General features: G+C 32.6%; 1 protein-coding gene across 1 annotated transcript in view; it reads left to right on the forward strand.

Moving 5' to 3' along the window:
* Positions 1-3,590: 3,590 nt before the first annotated feature.
* Positions 3,591-26,503, forward strand: part of LOC129801374 (GTP-binding protein REM 2) — a 59,795-nt gene continuing 36,882 nt past the window's right edge. The window contains exon 1 of the mRNA XM_055846327.1: positions 3,591-3,888. The gene's annotated coding sequence lies outside the window, so the exon portion shown is untranslated. The remainder of the gene's footprint in view (positions 3,889-26,503) is intronic.

Consider the following 26,503-nt stretch of genomic DNA (forward strand, 5'->3'; position numbering starts at 1 on the left):
GGTGTAAAAATATATCAACATTTTTAATGTTAATTTTATATTTTTTAGGGTAAAATTAACATGAAAAAGGGTAACTTTAACCCCTAATACACCTAAAAAACATAATATTTACCCCGATTTCGGATCAATACTGGAGGGTAAAATAAACATTTCCGGAATGTTATTTTAACTTTTTCGGATTTCCCTCAGTGTATGATAACTTGATAACTAAAAATTCACAATCCACCCATCCGTATCCTTTGACCCCTTTGACCTGAAGCTGGTACTTAAGTGACGGTCACTGTCGTCTTTTCTATGTCTTCGTGATTCACTGCAGTATTGTGGACAAAGTGAGGGGTTAGTGAATGAACCAGTAGGGGAAATCTATAAGATTATGACAATGTCATATGACAACTTCAAATTTTTCTACATGGTAAGATTGGGAAAACAATTCGAGAATGCGAGTTATATCGATTATTGAAAGCTTCATAGAACTCTTTGCAAATGCTATTCAATGCTCACTGGCCTTTAATGTTGTCCTGTTCCCGAATTTATCACGAAAATTTGTCATATGACATTGTCATATCCTTACAGAATTCACTTGAAGGTAAGAGATGACTTAAAATCATGGGAGTTTTTGTATTTACATGTTACACAATACACATAATTTCTAATACATAATAATATTGCAATTAGGGCACAACATAATAAATAAAATATAGAACAGAAATAGGGAGAAGTTAGATAGGGGAGACCGGGGAGGTTTGCGACAGGGGTAGTGTGGGAGAAGGCGATTTTTTCATTTTTTTTTTAAATAAATGGGATTTAACCACTACTCAATCGCAGGCAATATTAAGATGTATCTTGACTAAAAGAATGGATATCCTCACTTTTATTGTTTTAATTCAATGAAATTTTTTTTAAAAATTGATAAAAATCGTATATTTTGACCTCTCAGTTTTCCTCTTTGTATTTTATATCAGCGATATATAATCAAAACTTTTTATCTCATTAGCTAGCAGTGTAATCTGGGAACAAGTTTTTATAAAAGTTTTAGAGATTATACGCTCTTGTTTTTTTTACTTAAATGTTTTAAATACCAAAACTACCCGCGGGGATGTTTGGGACACCTGAACGGGGATGAATGGGACGTTGATTTTTGACAAGATTGCAGGTGGCGTGCAATTTTTTATTGTCAAAATGGAGAGTAATTCCCAATTTCTACTGGAAATCTTCATCTTGTGCAAACTTTACCAGTTGAGCAGTTGTCTACAGGGACAATTAAACCATCAATGTCTTGGGAATCAATAATTTATTCTCAGAGGATATTCGATCTTTGCCCAATCTAGTTAAAAACTATTTTTTTCGAAAATTTCTCGAACAAGTTCTCCAGAAAAGGCAAGGCGAGAGCTAATTCAGAGAAATAATGAGAAAACAGGTACAATGCAGTTGTCGTAAAATCAAACAGGACTCCATCAATGAGTTCAAAACTAAGAGTTGCAAGTAAATCTACTCGCCTGAGGAATTTGATAATCATGATTGCAATATTTAGAATAAAAAAAAAGAAAAGAAAGGTAGATGGAAAATAAGAAGAAAATACTTTAAATAATTGATTGACAATAAATAACTCTACTGTACAAATAAAATTGATATTAATTTCTAAGTGTAAATAAAAGATGAAACATTTTTATTTCTATCAGAAATATTTTTAATCTGGTATATAAAATTAATTAACGTGTTCCAGTAATACAAATTATGCGAGAAAAAACACGTCCCAAACATCCCCTTTTGCGTCCCATACTGCCCCACATCGGGGAGGTTTGGGACAAAGCGTCAAGTAAAATGTTTTATCTTCTCCAAGAAAACTCAGTTGTTTTGCAAGTTCTATCGAGTACTTTTTATAAAGTCAATACCCATAAGTATCCTATATACCGCATAAAATTGTAATACACTATCGTGGTTTTTTGGAATAGTGTCTCAAACTCAAAACATGAAAAAGTGTCCCAACCTCCCCGGTCTCCCCTACCTTTGAAATAAGGGTTTTTTCATCTAGTTTTTAATGAAACTGAGCCTTATAAAATTTAGTTTGAAATTGGTTTGTGAAGCTAATTAAATCATGGCAAGATTCAGTCCCAATAAAAAAAGCTTTATTTAAAAAATTCCCCAATTCAAAGGTGCCCCTCTTCTCCCTATCCCAAACTAAAGCATAAAAAGAGGAATTTAAATTCATAAACTTATAGAAAAAAAAACCAGACGAGAAAAAAGAGAAAAATCAAGATAATAAAGAGTGGTGTTGCATAACCAAATCAAAGAACATAGAGCTTTTGAAGTCAAGTACATCATAAGGATCTTTTTTCCGTTTCTTTTGAAATCATTGGAATCATACATATTCCAATTTCCTGTTGTAATAATTTTCAAACAAGTCATGTTTGATATAATTCTGAAGTATTAATGCATTTACTTCAATTTAAAGTAATATTGATTTCACAGTAAATGTTTTTCCGAGTGTAACCCTTTAACTCTACATTGCATGTATGTATTCCTTTGTGTGCCCTTATATCATTGTCGTCTGATTTCCACCTGAGATAGCAAGAAATTGATATGTGGATTTTTGAAATGTTGTGGCACGGTAATCCGGGCAGATTCCCGATGTTGAGAGGCCTCAAAGGGGTGTGTACATATAATTTCCTTCCGGAAATGATGGTTTAAATTGAGTGGTAATTTCTCTTCTCAGCTTTCTGATATGTGAAAGATGAAACTTGTAATGTGCCCAGAGTTTGTGGTTTCTGAATTAGATGTTCTCGAGAGCTTTCAAAATAAACTGTCTCTTTGATTGGCATCAATCATTATGAACTTCATAAAATACCATCTGTTTCAAGTTGATATAATAGAATCGCAGAACCATGGACATTGGATTTTCTAGTAACCCAGCAGTTTGTTAATCGAATTTTCCGAGTTGTATTGGGGATAAATTCCACCCAAAATGAATATAGCAGAATTAGTCCTTTGGAAATTAATCAATAGGTGGAATGGTGATGTGTGGGAAAATTGTCAACCAAGAAGGGTGTGAAAGTGGGTAAGGATGGCACAGTTGCATTTTCCAACCTGGGGATCACAATCCCAACTATTTATGATTGAAAGTCACGAGCGGTGGAGTGCTAAAGGGGCGAAGAAGAAATTTTGCAGCAAATGCGTCGACTCGGTGTTCTTTCTCCATCCATTTGAAAAGAATGTTCACCATACACTTCCTCACGGATGTATTGAACCACATTTATTCACACACAAAAAAAAAACCCCACTGCCACCAGATACTGAGAGGGTTGAAGTGCTTTTCTTATTCACAATTGATGCTTTATGAAGATGAGGGATGATTGGAGGAATCCCCAGGGGAGAGATTCATTGGCAATTTTGTCGAAAATTCAGCACAAACTTCCTGCCACCCAATGATTGTGTGTGCGTTGAATTTTCCGCAAAGGTGTTTTGTGCCTTTCAGGCTAACACTGTGGTAGACTCCACTATGTGGATGTGTATAAATATTCAGTGGCCGACATAGCACATCAATTTTCCGATTTTCCTCGTCGACACCGAACCACTATGAGGATGAACATTTTAGTTCGGTATAACGTCTCACGGAATACGGACGTATTTTCGATAATTCTAACTTCTATTTCAGTAGACAAGAACGTCTCAGTTGGTGTCCAACAAAAGTGAAGACTTTTTTTTCTCGTCTCGATGTTACACGCGAAACTTTCATCAGTTTCAATCACGAGTTTTACAGAAATTTAATACAAGGTGTTAGCTGTTATTAGATTTTTTTTCTCTTCCATTAAATAGTGTTGTGAAAGTTAATAGTTTTTTTTTAATAATTTATCACCGGATGTTTAATTGATGTGCGTTTGAAAATTAACGGTGAGTTTTACAATTCTTATCCCTACGATCATATTTAAATTCAGTCATACGTTCACAGTGATTTAATATCTATTACTATAGGAAAAAATGGTATTACTTCGTGGAAAGCATTATATTCAAAATTTTATATAAAAGGTGCAAAAGGGCATTTGACCATGAACTACTATACTTCAAGACTAAACCGGTCTTAACGATCATATATTAATTATTTGAAATTCAAACAAAAATTAATTTATATTGTTCTCAGATTTTTTCATATTAGTACAATGATGGGGTAATTTGGTATTGGATCAAAATTGTAATTATGAGATTTCCCCACCTGTTTCGGTAGACAATGGGAAATTGAAGACCATGAAGTAGTACAAGTTAACTCAAGAGTGGTTCTTCGTGGTATCTTCTGGCTATCTAAAACAGTGAATAAATTTCAAAATTCCAATTTAGACCTGATTGATGATTTTACCAGCAATTTTCTAAAATGCAAATGGTAGTCGAATCGTGGCATAACTTATAAAATAATTAGCGTCGAATTACATAGATGGTTGTGAAAGACTGACTTTACTATTGTAAGAAATTTTAACTCATTAAGACCACTTCATTGATCCGATATCAGGGGTGTCCTTTGGACTACAGGTTATATTAGGATAGTATATAAATTTAGGACTTTCCATCTTGGTGGAATTTTTACATTTCTATTATAAAATACAGTGAAGACCAAAATTCAATAAAATATATTCAGGAAAATTCTTGCGCTTCAAATTGTAGGCTTGAAAATTCAACTTGAATTAATATAGGGGAAAGGCTCATAATTTTGTCCAGTTTCTTATTTTGGACACTTTGAGGATAATATTGGACACTAAAAATAAATTGATTAAAATGATTGATTTTTATTTCAATATTTGATGAATAATGAATTCGATCTAAATATTTGTTCTTTTTGGAAGATTTTAACACTAAATACGTTAAATTTTGAATATAGTTTGAGTTAAAATTGCTTTGTTGAAAATTCAATTACTCATCTAAGAAATTTTAGTTAATAAAAGAAGCACACAAACATAAAGTCGACAAAATTTACAAATTTTGAGTATATATTTTGGAGCTTCATTACAAAAAAAGAATTAATAGACAATATTTTCAAGATATCTTTATGGTCAGTGGCTTCTGTAATAATGTACGGGTGTTAAAAATCTTATTTTAAAAGTGTGAGTTAAGCTTTATCCATATAGGGGAAACTGGGGCATTACCGAAGACGGATTAGCACCGGATACTGCGATTTTTTAATTAGATATTAGATTTCGGAGGACGATATGAATTCATAGATACTATTGGGATGCTTATCCACTCAAGAAATGTTCATCATAGTCCAAGTAGTTTAGGCATAAAAACCAGTGTTCGGTGCTACCCCATATTCGGTGGTACCCCAGTTTCCCCTAACGATTATTCAAGTCTCGTTGCATGTATCTTGCATCTGAGTTTTGAATTCTTTAAAAATGCTTTAAGCAACATTTGAGCGTGACTGAATATTAATTTTAATGTGGAGAAAGATTCACTCTGAACAAAAATGCAATTGATATTTTAAAATTTACATACTGCACTTTTAGCCCCACCCAAAGTAGTCCTAATTTATCTTAACCCGAAAGTTCAATGTTCTTTAGAAAAGATATACAGTAGAACCCCGCTATAGGCCATCGCTCTATAGTCCACAATTTATCGACCGTTGATTTCAAAACACTGATTTTAAGTTAGGTTATGTTTTTTAGTACGCGACATGCAATGTGGTCATAATTATTATTATTATTTTTGCAAACTTTATTGAGTAGTTGGGATAATTGTGATTCATAATGAAGAGAGCGAGGACAAGTACCACAATCGGAAAGAAAGTGAAAGTGGAAGAAAGTGGTATTTGATAATTTAAATAAAATGACATGGACTATAGTGCGACCCAAGTGTCAAATCTGGAACCACATATGGCCTATAGCGAGGCTCTACTGTAGATTTGGATTTAAAGATATAACTTTGGACAGAAGTGAAATAATACTGTTTTTTATGCTTTTGGTCAGTAAAAGTTACATTTGATCAGTAGGAGGAAGTGGGGCACATTATTGAATTGGGGCAGTTTTGAAATTGAGCTTTTTTCCACTATTTTTAAGTAGAACTGAGTTTTATCATAATTTAATTTAACTTCGGAATTGGTTTGTGAAGCGAAATCATGGTGATCTTAGTGGTGCAATAGGCAAAACAGTTGATTCTTGGGCGGAGAAGATCTCTGACTCGACTCTCACAGTTGTGACTTCGAGTCCCGCGCGGTACAATCAACTGAATGTTTAGAAAAATACACTTTCACGGTGATAAAATGTAACATAATGCACCGCCTTTATTCAAATAAACTCTGGAAGCATGGACGAAGTATCCACACTACGGGGAAGCGCTCCTGGGCGGTCTACACATGGACTTAGCAGATTCCTCCATCACGAAATACAACAGCAATATAACATGATTACAAGGTGTGAATAAGTGGCTCTCACAGTGAATCGTGAGCGGCGATCGGCAAAATTGTACCGATCAGGAGCTAAAAATCGACAGATCGGTACAATTTGGCAAGATATCAACAAATCGGCATTTTAAATAGTAAAAAAAAACGTTAAATTGGTTTGATTTTAGCGAAGAATTCTCTTATGAAATACAGCTTTCGTCTGAACTCGTGTAACATCAGTGAGAGAAATCCGAAAAAGTTAAAATAACATTCCGGAAATGTTAATTTTACCGTACAGTATTAATCCAAAATCAGTGTAAATATTACCCTTTTTAGATGTATTAGGGTTTAATGGTACCCTTTTTCATGTTAATTTTACCCTCAAAAAGATGTAAAATTAACATAAAAATGTTGATATATTTTTACATCTAAAAAATGTTAAAGTTATAAGGACAAACAGTTAATCGCACCCCCGTTTTTTCTCAGTGTAGAATATCTAAATCAAAATCTAAATCCTGTTCAGTTCAAAAAAAATGTGTAATTTTACATAAAACTTTAATTTCGGTACTTAAAGAGTGTACATTTTAATAAACTGGAGGTTCTCTTTTACATGCTTAATTTCGCATAAAGGTGTCTACACATTGGAGCTGATTTCATCAAGAATTATTTCAAGAATTTTTTAAAGAAAAATTCATATTTTTGAAGGAATTTTTGAAGAAAAATGCCTACACATTGGGTTTTTTATTTTCCATCAAAAATTTTTTTGACAGATTGCCATCATTTCCAAGTCTCTACCTCTTCTGACTGTTTTTCACGAAAATTTGTTGTTTCACTACTGGAAAAAGTGAGAAAAGCGTTTGGTGAAGTTCCTTGGGATAGTATTTAGTGAATTTGTGAAGAAAATCTTCTAAATATGCAAGGGAATAGTGTTTTTCTGGAGATGTCGTTCCTGGTGGAATCCAACCCAGCCTTTGAAGGAACATTTCCTGTGATTTTCCTCCAGAAATTGCCGGAAGTTAATCCATCTGTGTATTCTTGAGGTGTTCCACAGTACAGTGGCCTCGTACTCCATGGATTGCAAGATGGATGGAAAGGAGAAAATTTACGGGCACTTTGGAATCTCTGCCTTGGTTACCAATCAAAACAAGAGCTAACCAGAGCCACCGAGGAGATCTCAATGCAAACGAGAGCTGTCCGAAGCTACCAGAAGCCATCACTTGAACCCCCAGAAGAACATCAGAATGATCTTTTATATCATTCACTTTCTCAACCACTAGGAACTCTGTGGGATTGCTTCCTTTCGAGAACATCAGAACTGGATAGCCACATGCCTTCAATTCCTCATGTCAATGGAACATGGAACCCAGTAAATAAATCAGTAGTGGAATTATTTTGTAACATCCATGGAATTTTCACAGGAATATTCTTCTATTATATTAATTTAAAAAAAAACTACATTTTTTACATAATAGAGATCCTTTATGTAATTTTTTTTTATTTATTAAGGGGTCCATCTGGAAGATGATTGCCCCGCCTTTATGTAATTTCTAATGATTACACTGTGCGACACGTTGTGGGTGTCTTTGACGAGAGTGCCAAAACTTGTTAGAGGGTCATTTAAGGACTTCAAATCTGCAATCTGTTTGTTCGGGTCACCTCTAGATTTTTTTTGGAAAAGCATTTTTTGTTTTTTGCTGTTTTATAAAATTCAAAAATTCATATCTCCGGTTCTAATTATCCAGTGGTAGTCACATAAAGCTAAACTGACGCGTAATTTCATCCTCTATAATGGCCTCTACACATTGGGAGCAATTTTTGTCAAAAATTGCTTTTTTGAAGGAAATTCCCTGCAGCGTTGTAGGGAGAAACGTCAAATTTCTGTCAAAAACGCAATTTTTGACGAAAATTGCTCCCAATGTGTAGACGCCTTAACTCTTGTGAACATATCAAGCACCTACGATGAAATTAAAGTATATTTTTTTAAAGATTTTTTGAAAAAGGGCACCTAAAATGGTACATTTTTCTGTGTTTTTTCCATCTTCTAGTAATTCTCCCACTTTAATAGAGCATTTTATATGTCAACCAACTATGCCTAAAAGTTAGAGAATTTAATATTCTTTCATTTTCTTTTGGTTTAAATTTTCTATCCTAATTCGTTTATTCACAATAATTTATTGAAAATGAAGTGCATTAAAATCTCTTATTATATATAATTATATTAGTATCTTTGTCTAACCTACTGAAGAGCATTCTCTTTTGCACTCTCACTTACAAATTTCATATAAAAAGAGGTGAAATGAAAGAAAAAAGACGTATTTAGAAATAGAGAGAGAAGAATAGCTGTTATGAGTGCCAAAAAACTATTCTTCTCTCTTTATTTCTATATACGTCTCTTTTTTTCATTTCGCCTCTTTTTATATGAAATGTGTAAGTGAGAGTGCAAAAGAGAATGCTCTTCAGTAGGTTAGACAAAGATACCAAATAATTATATATAATAAGAGATTTTATTTTTATAATAATGCATTTTATTTTCAATAAATTATTGTGAATAAACGAATTAGGATAGAAAATTTAAACCAAAAAGATATGAAAGAATATTAAATTCTCTAACTTTTAGGCATAGTTATTTGACATATAAAATGCTCTATTAAAGTGGGAAAATTACTAGAAGATGGAAAAAACACAGAAAAATGCACCATTTTAGGTGCCCTTTTTCAAAAAATCTTTAAAAAATATACTTCATTTTCATCGTAGATGCTTGATATGTTCACAAGAGCTATAGAGGATGAAATTACGCGTCAGTTTAGCTTTATGTGACTACCACCGGATAATTAGAACCGGAGATATGAATTTTTGAATTTTATAAAACAGCAAAAAACAAAAAATGCTTTTCCAAAAAAATCTAGAGGTGACCCGGACAAACGGATTGCAGATTTGAGGTCCTTAAATGACCCTCTAACAAGTTTTGGCACTCTCGTCAAAGACACCCACAAAAAGGTAAATTTTGTCGCACCGTGTTATTTATTAAAAATTCCTACTTTTAATAACATAATGCAATGTAAAGGACTTTTAATTTAGAAGATTACGTGGATTTTTAAATATTTAGGTTTGCTTATTTTTAGTAGTAGAAAATATATCTGATGGGGGGATGTTATAATATAATACAAGCGGTTTAAAATAAATGAACTAAAAAAAATCTAGTATAATGTTAAGAGCAGTTTCCCAAAAATTAAATAAAATTTATTTCAATTTTAATTTCACATTAAAATTCAAATAAGAGACAGCCTTTGAAATTTATTGTCTTTTTTGATCAGTAAAAAGTTTCATTCAAGTTTTTAACGCTTGTGGAAAGGATTTTATCAATATCAGGAGGATTTTTTTATGAGATCTTAAGAGTATTTTCCAAAAATTACACTTTAAGACTCCCAAAAAATCTAGTTTTGAATCTAGTCCTTTACATTGCATTTGTTATTAAAAGTAGGAATTTTTAATAAATAATCATTAGAAATTACATAAAGGCGGGGCAAACATCTTCCAGATGGACCCCTTAATAAATAAAAAAAATTACATAAAGGATCTCTATTATGTAAAAAATGTAGTTTTTTTTAAATTAATATAATAGAAGAATATTCCTGTGAAAATTCCATGGATGTTCCAAAATAATTCCACTACTGATTTATTTACTGGGTTCCATGTTCCATTGACATGAGGAATTGAAGGCATGTGGCTATCCAGTTCTGATGTTCTCGAAAGGAAGCAACAGTGTTGCCAAGTCTAGGAGATTTTCACCAGATCTAGGAGATTTAAGAGGGCATCTAGGTCCGAAAATTTTGATCTAGGAGTTAGGAGAATTATTTAGGAGATTGGATTTCTTTTTTAGGTTTTTTTTAGGGAAATTTCTTTAACAAAAATACCTAAAGCATATGAAGAAATCAGGTTTTTTTTTAGGTTTTTACATCAAATGGAACGTTAAATTTTTAAATTTAAAAGTAGAAGAAGAAGAAGATGGATGTCGTGTAGTCTTTTCTCTCTCTCTCTTCTTCGCGGGCATCAGAGACGTCAAGCTTGACAACCTCGCGTTTGTTTAGACAGAGGAACCAACATAGAAGGAAAAAGTCGTTTTTCTGCTTTTGTAGTGGTAGTCGCCAACATTTGAAAAAGACGTCGCCAAGATTGCTTTTTAAAACCAATTTGTGAAGTTCAATTAATGAAATTTCACTAAAAATTGGTGTAAACATAAAGAAAATAGTTTTTAGAATTAGTTTTGTGACATAGAATTGGTTAAAAGGCATGATTTGATAGCAAAAATAGGCTAAATATGGGTCGCCCAGCGACTTTTGCAACATTTCATTCTTCGTGGAAAATTATGAAAATTATGTGGAAAATCGGTGATTTATGAATTGGAATAGAAAATTGGAGAGTTTTGGAAGCTCTTCTGGCTATTTATTTTTTGAATTCTCCGTGGAAAATCTTCTAAAAATTGCCTTGAAAAAGTGCTTACTTTGCTCGAAAAATGCACCCAATACGGTTCAGTTGTCAAATAGAAGATGGCGGACAGTGCCCTTTGGAACATTTCTGTTGATGTTTTCACGTCATTTTGCACAGAAGTAAGAAAATTCCCGTAGTTAATTCATCAAAAATTATTAAAGAAGTGGTCAGTGAAGTGATTTGTGGGAAAATTCTGTGAATTTTACTGTCTTTTCTTGTGTTTTTTTAGTGTGAAAACTGCCCTCGAAAATTGCCCTGCAGATCGTATTTGTCATCTGTTTTGGGGCTCTTGAGGGCTTTTTTTAGACATCCTGATACTCTATCTTCTCGGGAAGAGGCCCTAGAAGTTCTAGGTAGCCTCCCAGAGAATCCGTGTACTGTTAGGAAGCCTTCCGGACACAGAAACTAATTCCATTATATGACCAGAAGTGTCATTGACTAGACAGAAATTCCTTTTTGTCCTTCAAGAATTGTAAAAATTTCACATCTTTTGCACTGTAAGGATTCTAGAATAGTTTCTTTTTCTTTGTAAAGGAAGAAGAGAATAAAAATGTTACAAGAAAGATTAAAATTTTCCAATTTTCTATCAGTGTTCGTTAACCCATTGTCTTTTGGTCTCGAAAAAACCTGCAAATTTCACAAATTTATCACACTTATCATATTTTTTAACTTTATTAGCTCTCTCTTAAGATAGTTAGGCAAGAAGAATACCTAAAGAATAATCAAAATTCCTAAAAACATTAAAAAATAAATGCAACATCAGCCACTTTTTTTAAGGTGTCCAGATTTGAATGCAAAAATGACTTTTTCCTTTAGTAGTGATTCCTCTGGTTTAGATTTTTTTTGAATAGTGGTGTGGTGTGGGTTGGGTGTGGATATCGAAGAAATCCAAAAGAAACAAATCATTCAGGCACACTCAGTAAGTTGATTGAAGTCGTAAATATGAAATTCTAGATACTCATCATAATCTCTTTACAGCCGCAGAAAGAAAAAAAGAATTTGTAAGAATCAAAATACTAGTCGCAGCCGTCATTTTAGAAGTTCCGGAAGATAGTACGTCAACACAGTTAACAATAGACTTGAAATGAGATTGGAATCTATCAAATGGATTTCTGATGCTAAGTTCTTCTTGCTAAGATGCAAGAGAACTTAAGAACTGCAGGCAGAGAAACTTCAACAGGTAGTACGATATTTTGTAATGAGGATTGATGTATAAAAGATTGAAACATCTCCAAGTTCAAAGAAACAGATGAAATTGCAACGAAAATTGACTTCAAATGGTCAAAAATTTCGTTTGTGGAGTGGGAGAAAACAGACAACATTATTGAATTTTGGTGCGAAGTCAGGAGCCACAAGGACCCTGCTGGAAACAACCCATTTTATGATCTTGCGGGATTCGCTCTTAAGGTTCTCTCCCTACCTTGGGCTAACGCTGAGGTGGAGAGAACCTTTAGCCAAATGAATATAGTAAAACATCCATTGAGAAATAGAATGAGCGATCCCGTATTAGTATCAATTTTAAAAATCCGTGCTGGGTTAAAGAGGATGGGAAAATGCTGCAATGAAATAAGCCTTCCACTGCATATCCTTGGAAAAATTGGTACAAGTGCAGCGTACGAGGGAGAAGTGACAGTGGCAGAAGAAGACGAAATGGGAGACATTCCTTATTTATATTAAAATGATAATTTTTTTGTATTATTTTTGTGGTATTCTGTGATATTCTTCCTCTTTAAAATGTAAAAAATATATTTAAAACGTGAATGTTTTTTGGATTTGAAATTATTTTCAATAAATCATTAAAGAGCAAAAAATTCTTTCCTTAATTTCGCTCTTGATTTTGAGAAAAAAAATCAATCTTAATGACTACTAATTTTATTATACATGGCTCGCGTAAAAAATAAAAATAAATGCCAAACCAATATTATAAATTAAATCAATTTTTTAACCCACACAAATGAAAAGTTGTGTATGAAATCTCATATTTCTTGTAAAAATTCTCATATTTTTACAAATAACAGATAAATATTCAAATTTTTGAATTTTAGGAGAATTCTAGGAGTTTTTAGCTCTTGATTTAGGAGGAACTGTCATTAAAGTGTTGGCAACACTGGGAAGCAATCCCACAGAGTTCCTAGTGGTTGAGAAAGTGAATGATATAAAAGATGATTCTGATGTTCTTCTGGGGGTTCAAGTGATGGCTTCTGGTAGCTTCGGACAGCTCTCGTTTGCATTGAGATCTCCTCGGTGGCTCTGGTTAGCTCTTGTTTTGATTGGTAACCAAGGCAGAGATTCCAAAGTGCCCGTAAATTTTCTCCTTTCCATCCATCTTGCAATCCATGGAGTACGAGGCCACTGTACTGTGGAACACCTCAAGAATACACAGATGGATTAACTTCCGGCAATTTCTGGAGGAAAATCACAGGAAATGTTCCTTCAAAGGCTGGGTTGGATTCCACCAGGAACGACATCTCCAGAAAAACACTATTCCCTTGCATATTTAGAAGATTTTCTTCACAAATTCACTAAATACTATCCCAAGGAACTTCACCAAACGCTTTTCTCACTTTTTCTAGCAGAAAATAACAAATTTTCGTGAAAAACAATCTCAAATCGTGATGGTTTCCTTCAAGAATTCTGTCAAGAATGACTTTGATGAATTTTATTCCAATGTGTAGCCGATAATTTCTTTCAAAAATTCTTGATAGAAATTTCCTTCAATTGGATATGATTTTTGAAGAAATTTGTCTACACATTAGACAAATTTTCTTCAAGAATCCATCTTTTTGTCAAAAATTCTCACCAATGTGTAGGCAATTTTCTTGAAGAACACTTCTTGAAGCTCATTTTTGATAGAAATTTCTTATAATGTGTAGACACCTTAAAGAAGATTACAGATTACAGAATATAAAAAAGAATAAATATATTTTTTATAACACATTACAACGATTATCCATTCTTGAAAAGTATCAACGATTGTAATCTTTATTAGCTAAAACATATGGGCAGTAAATCAATTTTGTTTAGAAGAAGGTTAAATTTAGTGAGTTAAATATCAAATTTGATCGGTAAAATCTTATGGCTGCGGCTTCAGGAAAATTTAGATCAGGAAAATTTCATGAAATCGAAATTCGAAACCCTTTCTTTCTCACATATTTTGCAAATGACTATCTCATTCTTTCACATACTAAATTCGATTGAGCTAAATTGAATTTGGAGTGATGTTTAAGAGAAGAAGAAGAGTGCGAGAGAATGAGATAGATATATGCAAAACATGCGAGAAAGAAAGGGATCCGAATTTCAACTTTATGAAATTTTCCTGATCTAAAAGGTGTGCCGGAGCCATTAATTTTATGGCTCCGGCACAGCTATTAGGTCAAGAAAATTTCATAAAATCAAAATTCACATCCATTTCGTTCTTAAAAGTTCAAGATATGCCTATCTTACTCTTTTGCACTCTTCTTCTTCTTTTGAACATCACACCAATTTAAATTTAGTTCAGTCCAATTTGGAGTCGAAAGAGTTAGGATAGGCTTATTCAAATCTTTTGAAAAAAAAGGAACGCGAATTTTGATTTCATGAAATTTTACCGATCTAAAATTTATATCAGTGACATTATAAATATGAATCCAATTTATATAATTTACATTAAAGTTTGTTACAGTAAAAATGTTTTTTTTTACTTTTGCCAAAACTTGCACGACAATTTCTTTTCATTTACCAAATTGAATATTCCAAATATTTATCCAAATTTAGTGCTAAAAAGTGGGATAGATATAATGCAAAACTTTTAAGAAAGAAAGTTATTTAAGTGAATTTTGATTTTATGAAATTTTCTTGATCTAGAATTGGAGGCATAAAACATAGTTTTCCGTATTCTAGCTTAAACCAAAAAAGAAGTAGGGAAGACCGGGGTAGAATTAGCCACCAAATGAAATTTTTCATTGCGTATAATCAGTACAAAAAATATTTGTACGAGGCTGATTGATATTTCAATGAATAGTAAAAGAAGTATATATTTAAAATAAAGAGTGGTTTCCTCAATGTTCCTCTGAAGGCAAACTATAAGATACTAGTATCTAATACAGAGGCGTGCAAAAACCGTTGAAACCGAATAAACGTCAAATGAAATATGTACGTCAATGGTCAAAACGCTACTATAACAAACTTATTTTGACGTTAATTCAGTTTCAACGATTTTTGCACACCTCTGATCTAATACTATGTGGCCAATTCTGCCCCGGTCTCCCCTAATTTTCGCAATTCATTTCCTTTTTCTTACATAAATTGGAACAAATACTATTGTCCATTTTGAATTACCATGATGGTTCATAACTTTTTAATTTTCCATTTGCAAACGATATTAGCCTAATTTGAAATTTAAAAAGTAAAATTTTATTATAGTTTAGAGCTTTAAAATAGTGTTTCTAAATCTCAAAATCAATTGTGCATATAAGCACATGGTCTATCTTTGGTGAACTTTCATCAGAAAGAACATTCAGTAGCACCATAAACGTTGACTTTTCGCGAGCTTTCGGTGAATTTTCCTGAAATGTTTCTACCCTAAAAATACTATATGTTCTACAAAATAATTCTATTTTCATCTCTTCAGTCATTTACATTATGTGTGTGTGTGTATGTGTATTTTTTCACTTTATGCTGCAAGATGAAACTAAAATGGCTATTTATAAGAGTCTTCCTCCACTTTTGCACAGTCTCGAGGTATTTTGCTCTTTCAACGGAATTTCCTCGTGTGAAGAGAAATTTCTCGAGACACTTTTCTTTGTGCTTTCCACCCATATCACTTTCTCGGGTATGGGCATTTTCCCAGAGACGAGGAGACACGCCAATGATAAGACAAGAAGCGGGGTGGTAAAACAACTTGAGACATATTACACTCCATCACACATTAACTTTCGTCCAATTTAGTGCATATTATCGATTATTAGATGGACACAAGGGGGTTGGCTGGGGTTTCGGATATTTTATATATACACACACTCAACTTTAATGTACATGCGGTGCGTCCACAAATTGATCATTTACCACCCCCATTTTTCCACCCCATGGACTGTCACTTGCTTCTGCGAAGGGGGATGAGAAATTGGGTGATTTTTGTGTCTAGCAGTGAGTGAGCTTTTTGGGGAAGCTGCGCTTTCCACAATTTTTTTTTATCTCTTCCTTTGCTTTTTTTGTGTCCTCATCCACACCCTGATCAATCACCTCAGATAACAAGTGGGAATTTATTTATACAATGAGAGTGTTTATTTTCAACTGCCACACCATCCTCTTTACAGTCGCACGAAGGATAGGGTTTCCCTATTGAGGTGGGGAAAAAATGAAAAGAAAAAGTTGAAGGAAAAAAAAGCTGGATGGGAAAATTCTTTAAAGTTCTCACACAGATTTTTTTCCTCCTTTCTATTTTCAATCAACTCTTTTCTCTTGAGGGAATTTGCTTTCTGAAATCACACTGGATAAATTCTCATAGACTGTCGCCGTTTCCAATTAAAGGTTCAAATTTGATTTAATCAGTTGATATTGCTTTTAAATTGTTAGTATAAGCACCATCTCCACCATTCAACCCTTCTATGAATAACCATAATTTATTGAAAATTCAATTGAACAGTCGGTTAAATCCTAAGCAAATATTAGTGTGCAAAAGTGTATGGATTTCATTTAAATAGGGGAAGTGTGCCAAATTTCGGCCAGCTTCTAATTTCGGCCATTTTGAGTGTAATTTCGGCCATGCAAATAAATTAATTAAAATTATGTATGTAATCTTCGAATAGTCAATGAGGCTATTTACACCGCCGCATTAGATTGGGATTGAACTGTTCTAAAATGGGATTTCGGATCATTAAGTCTCAATCTAAGGCCGCAATCTAAATCGTTTCATTGAGGTCATTTAGACAGTCCCATTAGATTCAGATTGAATTGTCCCAAAATCCGATTTTGGGACAATTCAATCTCAATCCAATGCGGCGGTGTAAATGGCCTCAATGAATTCATTTTGCTTTTAAATATTTATTCATTTTAGGATGTATTAACACAAAGACCGTTAAATTTTAGGTATAATTTGAATTTAAATTGCATTGTAAAAAGTCAGTGTGGTTGTAAAAGTCAGTCTTACAAAAAATGTGACAGATCGATTGTGTTTCTAGCAGTCTTGCGATTTGTGGTGAAGTGCAAAAGGTTTTGCTTCGGTTTTTTTCATGAAAATTGATTAATTTTCATTAAAGATTATTTCTGTTTATGTTAATAGTGAGTCAATCTTTAAATTTCGGGTAAAATTTCGCAGCTGGATTCTATATTTCGCGTAAAAAAGTATATACTTTGTGAGCGTCTCTCCGGTGAGGTAGTGTTGCCTATTCCGACAACATGTTTTGCTTTCCTAAATTTCTTATTCATTATATGTTTTTTTTTTCAATTTCTGAGTTTTACAATGTCCAGAGAAAAAACCATCGCTTCTATGAAAAAAAAGATGATGTGGAAAAGGCCTTGGAAGAGTTCAGGAAGGGCAAATTCCTATGGGAATATGCGCGTAAATTTGAGATGATACTCTTCAGGTCTTCAGGACAAATAACACGGAAGATCTCTGGGCTTGTGGGTCATATAAACGTATTAAACTAAATATTAAACTCGTTCCGTTTGACATTTTGAAATTTTCTATCCGTTGCGTCACAAAAGGTGATCAGAAAAAAGGTGGCCGGTATTTCACACAAAGTGGCCGGAATACTACCCAAAGAAATGTCCATATTTTTATTAATTTTTGAATATTTTAGGAAGTGATTTAAAGAAAACAAAGATGATAAACTAGTTTTCAAGGTTCCATACAACCCTTCCGAAAAGAAAGTAACAAAAAATATCAATATGAATTAAAAATATTGCATTTCAAACTTACGACTTCGGTGCTTATATGCAACTATGTCGAAATTTGGCACACTTACCCTACTTCCATTGAAAATAACAATCATCAATTGCGATGTGAGAGTTTGGAATTTGGACCGAAAGATGAACTTGTTGGTTTGTTCTTGCGAATGACTCAAAATAATGACGCGATAGAATTAGCAAAATTTAACGAGAGGAAAACCCAGAGTTTTTGGCTTTGTATCATCATTGTAAAATTTCTGTCGTTTGTCGCCAAACTGACTGGCATTCTATTCTGTATATACCCTCCAACCTCTGAGTACTGAATACCTTCAGTAGATAAAATCTCATCCTTTTGCTGGAAATACTCCAAATACTCGAGAATTCTCTCTGTGTATTTAAAGCTTTAGTGTGCCACCTTTGGCAAATATTGATTCAAGAAACTGATTTTGTGCTCAGAATCCACAGTCGTATAATTACAAAACTGTCACATTAATACAATTCCAAGACTTTTCCCACTTTACAATAAAAATTCATGCGGTATTACAGATCCGACCAAGCTGTATTAGTACACACGCTTTCTTTTACAAACTGCTCATATTTTATGAAAATTATTGCACTTTCCTTTGTCACGGAAGTCATTTAGCTTTAATGTTTATTTATGAGTTAAAGATTTGCAAGTCGTTGAGGGTTTTAAAGGAAAAGGAAGAAAAAAATGACTGTAGATTAAACTTAAGCTTTTATTCTAAACACGAGAGGTTATTTTTAGAAAGTTATTCGTGAACAAGACAATTCGTGCTTTGTGCACTCAGAGGAAACTTCTGTTGAATCAATTGTTGATATTTGCGTTAAAAATATACTTTGTTGAACCTTCATAATTACATACCGTTCTTTTTTACAGGGATATTATATTTCCAAAGCAGAATGAAGTGTTTAGAAAAAAAGAGTCATAAATTCCATAAACATATAACATTAGATAAAAATAGGTAACTCACGTATATTAATTTTCATTCCAATCTCAATCCAACTTTTCTCTGAGTGCAATATTTGCTCTACATAATGTAGAGCAATGATGAATTACCTGACTTTTCAGATATAATGCAATATTTACATAAATAAAAGAATTTCCTGTATAAATAAGTTTAATACATTGCGCACGTTCTTTTTGCAAATATAAATCTTATATTTCACTCACTCTCATGTCGGAGTGATACGAATATTAAAGATGAAAAATTCAAGGAAAGTCCTCGTGATTTTGCGACAAAAGCTTCTCATCTGATTTGATTATTAAATCACACAGCTTTGAAGCATGATATAATTTTTATTTAATTTAACATATTCATCTTTATTTCTGCTAGATATGTACAGTGACGACAAGATAAATAGCACAGTTTCAGACACTATAATGTACGCTTTATTTTTCAAAAAAAATATACTTTTAAATGATGAAAGAAATACAGTATAGAGTCTCTCAAATCTTAATCTCTCAAATTCGAACGACGCGACGTTTGAATTCAAAATGTCAATTGTGGGGTTATCCCGTCTGCCACAGGGTAAGGGGGACCCAACGTTGAGCCATTAATTAACACATAGCTTTAGGCACTATTTTAGCTCTCATCGGCAAGATCCGAGTGGTAGGCACAAATTAAGGACTGAATCTTGCCACGTACATCAATGACAGAGGAATGAAACTGTCAATTGCACGTCCTGATTTCACCTTCGAATTTTATACAAATGATAGAAGCTACAAAGATAGTGATATGTTTTATTTTACCAGGATGAACGATTTAACACTTTAGAAAAACAAAAAACTATTCTGGAAAAAAATTGCCTTTTAAAAAATACCCCCGAATGGAAATAAAAACACGTATATCAAGGTTGGAAATTTGTTTATAGTTACCACGTTACTTTTCTCTACACGACACGCACTCACTCACATTTATTATTATTAATAAAAAACACCATAAAAACACTGAGAATCTTAGTACAAAATTAAAAAAAAAACAAATAAAATCTTTTGGAAAATATTCCATCTTGTCACTGACAGCTGAGCAACACGACCGGCAACATAATTTTCGTAGTTCCGCTCTTCAGCACCATGAAGTCAAAACAGTGTCCTTCACGTATATTTGATAAAGAGTATGGGAGCTTCCTAAAAGTAAGGTATGAAAGATAGGGGTTAATTGAGGCTATAAGCCATGCTTACCTGGTAAAACGGGATGTTAAAAAAAATCGTATTTTGGCGGAATAAAAATCATATTTATGTGCTTCTTCCTGAATGTTTACATACATTATGATCGTTATAAAATGAAAAGTTAATATGTTACCACTAAAACTTGTGAGAAAGTACGGGAATTTAATATAAAGTACAATTTAATCTCACACAAATTTCGTTAGTTTTGAAAAAATCGTTCGAATTTGAGAGGTGAAAAATGTCAAAAATACCCCCAGAGCGTTCGAATTTAGAAGACTCCCACTGTAATAATAAATAAACGTATATATAATTACATTTTGGGTATGAAGAAAAAACCCAAAAGTTCTGTCAAAAAATTTAGTACGGTAAAAAAAGTATTGAAATGGCACATATTAACTGTGCTATCAAACTAGGATTTTTTCAATTTGCAAATTCAATTCAATTTACAGATGAATTGTTTCTTGCGTTATTTTAGATTAAAAACCAACTAAATTGATAGATCTTCACTTATTTATTAATATAAACTAACACTTGGTTCACAAAAACACGTTTAAGCATGGTAAAATAACATAAATGTGGTTGCTCAAATTAATGTGAATTCAGCAAATTGAAATGTTAAAATTGCTCATTAAATTAATTAAATCAATTAAATTAAGTGCTCCAATTTTATTGCAGTTAAACAAGTAAGTTTTTTGAAGTACATTGTTCTTATTAAATTTATTTACTCTTAATTAATATTATTCACGTCCAATTTAAGTTCCCGGAGTCTTATATATTATTAATATTATTATTATTTATTTTAATCAAAGCTGATAGGATCCGCCCCTCTTACATAGTTTGATTAGAGGAATAAAAAAAGAAAACTACAAGCAAAGACATATAAAATAATAGGCGAAAAGAAATAAGTAATCCAAGATTAGTCCGACTTGATCTGGTAGAATCTAGCCTTGCCAGCCTTATATATTCTTAAATTTAGAGTCAAAATTTAAATGACAAAAACACATGGTTTTACCAGATACAAATATTAAATAATTACCATTTTTATTTATAGTGGGCATTAATTTTCTTAAAAAAAGCATGATCAGATATAAAGATTGATATTGTATCATAAAACATCAAAACAGAAAAATCGCTGAAGTGTTCTATTTATCGTGTTGCCACTGTATAGTTACATGGATATGTAGATAATGTGTTTCAATTTCATTTAAGGACTACACAACATTTTAAATTGCTAATTTCAACCTACCGTAAGATTTCTTAACAAAATTATTTAAAAAAAAATGAATTTCAAACAGTTGCATGAAAATTTCACTGCTTTTAAACTTTGAGTACAGATCTAATTTGAATTTTGCAGAGCAAATTTATTTTTTTCTTACTCATTTGTACAGTGCATTTGAAATGTGTGCAGTATCACAACTTTTTAATTACAAATCTAAAAAAATGCAATCATTAACTTTATTGTGACTACTTTAAGAAAACTAGAATAATTAATGTACTAAGAAAACCGTATATAATTGTTATAGCATTTCCATGACTAATTTGTAATCACCCTAAAGGTCTGACCTATGGGCATGAAATGCTTTCCTCTATAATTGTTTCCTTTGACTTGATGAATATTCATGAACTTTCACCTGTGATATGACAGAAATAGAAGTTTTCACGACTCCCAGGAGTGGCCTTTTGGTGCAAATGTTGCATCTTTTACTGGACTATTCTATATCCTCGATAAATTACTGAGCAAGTAAACTAGCACAATTTACTCAAATCCCAAGACACTCCTCAAACATGGAGCTTTGTAATTAATAAAGCTAATTAGATGATGCCAGTATGTCAGATAAATATTCCTCAATTTAATTTATAATCATATTAATCTCTCATGGGAAAATTCTCCCCATTTATTTCAATAGGCAATTTCAGTGACATTAAGTGTGATTCTCCGGATTCACCTATTACTTTTTAAATATTTTAATTGACTAAGACTTTTATATGAAATGGTGGTCCCTTACTTTATTATTATTGTTATTATTATTGTTATATAGGATTCAACCCAAAGTGAATGACACCAATCTATTTAAAATAACATAGACCCTCATACTAAAATTTACGACACAAAGAATTATGGCACATGGGAAATATTTATAATAGGTTCATTGACTTTAAAAACACTTTTCAATATTGTAGTGAAAAAAACAAGAGTAATGCATAAAGTGCAATCGATGAGTGAATTGGTGTGAAAAGTTAAATAATCACAATTGACCTCGTAATCGTTCAGTGTCCAACGTGTCCAATATGTAAAATAAATAATGTTATAGGTTGAAAAAGTGATGGTATTTATACCAAATAAATCGCTGTAATGGGTTAATTTTAGAATATTTCATCTAAACATTTACTGTATCCTTCGCCATTTTACCGCTCTTTTATGTAAATAGAATGCTTCCATAAGCAATAATGTTAGATTTTATGTTTCATCCAACTCTAAACTGCTTAAAAACATTTTACAATTTCTTCAGTGGTTTTGCATTTTCCTCCCTCGCACATACTTTTCCTCTCTTGTTTCGATTTCCTCTCTAACATTATTGGCATTTTAGTACTACAATTCTTGGGGGCGTGATTGGGATGTCTTCGTGACTTCTTGAAGGGTTTACACAGCTTTTTTTTACTTCTCTGATGTGCTAAGAAATTTATTGCAGTTCCTGCCATTCTACAATCCAACAATTGTACCAAGAACATTATTCCCTCTAGGGCAAAGGCCAAATTTTCCACTCCTTTTCTCCATATAGTTTAGGATTCTTGGAAATTATTTTGATGTTTCACCCAAAGGGATTTAGTCTCTATACAATTAATCTTTTCTATATGACCTTTCGAATAATAAATTTACTGTCTTAATTGTGTCCTTTCTAGGAAGATGTTCAATTTCACGATTTTTTCTCTTATTTTCCATAAACAACTCATTTCACCCATATATCATGATTTTACAACACAATTCATCACACTTGATCGTAAGCATGTTTTATTTTCTTCTTATAGCGTGCCAATAACACTCCAAAAATAGATTCGTTTTAGTTTTGAGTGCATAAAAATAAAATTATTGGCGAGAATGTTTAAGAAAATGGTTGAAAATTAATGCGTTCATTGTAAAATAAACTGAAAAGAAGCATTTTTTTTATTCAAAAATTAAACATTTAAGGAGGAGATTGTGCTGCTTCACAGGGAATAAGATATCCAAGATTTAATATTTTTTACTGAATGCCACACAAGCCAAATCAATTTTATCACTATGTTAAAAGGTCTCTTACTTATTAGGTTCATAATTCCGCCTCACAAAATTCCTGGAAATCCTTGGATTTTCCTCTACAGAAAAATGAAAATTTAGTGGCGATTTTTACGAAACTGCCCAGGTTTGCTCAGCTTCGTACAACATTCTGTCCACCTATGTATAGGCCTCATTTTTCCCGGAAACATTACACAAGATACAAAAATTTGCGCATCACTGCCTAGGAGGAACTTTCATTTACTTGTTTTCACCGTTTGTAGGGAGTATAATGCATTCATTCTTATGCTATTTTTCTAACACATGTTTTTTGACACTTGGAAAACCATTTTTTCTCTGCCTTCTGACAGCCAGTTAAGAGCATGGTTAGGTGTGATAATCTCATAATCACACCTATTGTAATCCTCGGATATTCTCTAACACCTGCAATAGGTCTTACAGAACATAATTTCGGACACAACTGCGTGAAATGCGTGAAGTTCTACTTAAAACAAGGAAATTTGAATGAGAAATTCACAAAATGCACCGAAGTGGCAATTAAATAATCACATCTACCATAAGTAGTCTGGTTTCATCACTGAACTCCAATCTGTCTTATAGAACATCTTTTGAACATCACTGATTCTGAAAATGACCAGTGACTAATTTAAAGTAATATGTATATAATTCCGCCTGAAAACATAGCAAATTGGACGAAAAATGCTCAAAACGCATTGCATTGGCAATGAAAAAATCACACCTACCATAAGCAGATTTAGGCTTAATGCTTGATTTGACAGAAGCGAAACAAAAACATCTGATGAAATCTCACTTTGATGGGGAAGTGCGTGTTTTCCTTCGAGATTTTCGTGAAATTTGTTTTATATCCCAATTTTCTTGTTAACTTAGGGCCTTGACAGACATGAGGATCAACCAAGAGACGGCTTACCGTCTCTTGGTCGTAAAAAGTGAGGCATTCTCAAATTCGATGGTCAATAATTTTGAAAGATGTTTTTACGAAGCTGCAAAATTCAATTTTCCTGAGCTGCAAAGGTGGTAATTTTTGTGAAATTCCTTCCACCCAGAAGAACGACCCCCTTCGAGCAAAAGATTTTCACGGTAAATATTAACCCTGATAAACCCTCTAGGAATGTTGTTTTTCTTCGAAAAGACTCTTGAAGTGTGAAAAAAGTCCTAGGCTTCCAAGTTTGTCAGGAAATATGAAATGTTGGAATGGCTATTAGAATATATGACCATGGATGAAATTCATTTAGTAACTTGGAAAAAATCCACTTTTACGAAGCTGTAGCATTACGAAGCTACAAAACCTTCCCCTAAAAGTTAAAAAAAAGAAAGTGCATTGTGATAAATTTCAAATATTATTGTGAATGTGCTCCTATACGAATTCCCCCAATGGATGCAATAAATATATTGTTTCAAAATAATTACATATTCTCCCAATTCTGCTGGAAATGGCCCCATGGGGATAATTTTCAAGCTTATCACACCACTTACAAATTTAGGCCAGCTTTTATTCTAAATATTGAATGTATGTAATTAAATATTCGATATTTAAATATTGAAGGTTATGTGCTAACAAAATTAATTGAGTTATTTTTATTTTACATTTCGATACTATTATCAAACTATTAAAACAGGAAAGGATATTGCAAGTGACCATTAAATTATTAAAAGAAATTATAAGAAAATTGCCTTAACTCCAATAAGTAATTACATTTCCTTTCTTCTTGTAAGTTTCCTTTTGAAATTACAAAACGATGTAATAAATTTGGTTTTATTCAATTAAGAGATAGAAAACTTCACAGATTTTCTCCTATGGATATATTTTTGGCACTTTATCTTATCAATTATGCAATATTACAAAGGCTAAAGATATATTACGTTCATTTATATACTATAAATAAATGATAAAAGCCTTAATTACGGTCCTGTCTAATACTTTAAATTTTTTATAGACCTAACGATCATTCTTTGCAGAAGATACAAAGTAAAGTCATTTAACCAAATATAATATTGGGTGATGATTGCAGCGTAATAAGAAGGAGTTACTGAAACTTTGCAAGGAAATGAGTCGAGAAAATTGTTTTATAAACAATCTCGTCTGTGGATACGAGAGAATGAACGTATGTTTAAACATATTAGTGCGTGAGTGTAAAATACTAAAGAATTACAAAGTGGAAAGTGAGAGCTTCAATCGTTGACGTTAATATTTTTTGCGCTATATATGTTCCAATTTAAACAAGATACTTTTGCCTCAAATCAATCAAAAAGTAAAGTGGAGGGATGTTGAACATTGGATTAAAAATGCTCGCGAAAGACATACAAACACTCTCTTGAATCCCAAAATCACGTGGAAATTTATTTCCGTCTCTCATCGACTGACTGACTTTAATCATGTGAGTTGAAAATATCTCAGGTCATCGGCAATGTCTTCAATTTTCCTGCCGAAGAAATCCCCATAGAGATTTGTGTCAGTCTGCTGAAAAATTTAAGGAAACTGTCCATGTTTCTTTTCTTTTCGAGGAATTCTTCAAGAAATCCCCTAACTCTTGTGGTTCATATTTGTCTAAAAATACTTTCACACACACAAATATTTCAAAATTTGGTGCAAAAAATTTAAACCACCACAAATTTAATATCTTCTTACAGGAAAATCAAGCTCCTACTTTTGTTGAAAAATATCCCATGAAATTATTATTTTTATTAGCGTGTATAATATGGTGAATTTCGTGAAGTGGCATATGATTGGATTTCAATTAAATTTATATACGATTTGAGAGATTGATGCTTCTTAGAGTAGTATGAAGAGTTTATTATAGGAATAAAAATCGAACACTTCCTGAAAATGTCACAAACACATCTGTCTGCAAAATGTCTTTTATTTCCTTAAGAGGATCTTATAGAAAAGTTCACTATATATATGAAAAAATTCAATCTGAAAGCGAGCATTATATCCCTATTTCCTTGAAGCATCCTAAATTGAAAATAGTGACACAATTCTTTGCTGAGATGCTGACTTGTATAGTCAAAGTGGCTGCATGAAAGTTGCCGTTGAAAACACATTATCGTGTAATACTATTATGCACTTTATAAGAACCTATAGTAGCAGATACATTTAAAATGTGTTCTTTTATTTAAAAAGAAGTAGAATATTATAAGGTCATTTGGATAAATTCGAAATATAAATAAGCTGTATAAAAGTTATCATATAGAAAAGATGGGTAAAAAAGATGGTAAAGCGTCCCAGCTTTGCGGAGTGCTCGAATTCACTCTATGTATTATCTTTTTGCATGCTTTTTGAGTGCAAACGGGTTTACTACCGGTTGAA

The sequence above is a fragment of the Phlebotomus papatasi genome, chromosome 2 (genome assembly GCF_024763615.1).
Source record: "Phlebotomus papatasi isolate M1 chromosome 2, Ppap_2.1, whole genome shotgun sequence".
NCBI lineage: Eukaryota > Metazoa > Arthropoda > Insecta > Diptera > Psychodidae > Phlebotomus > Phlebotomus papatasi.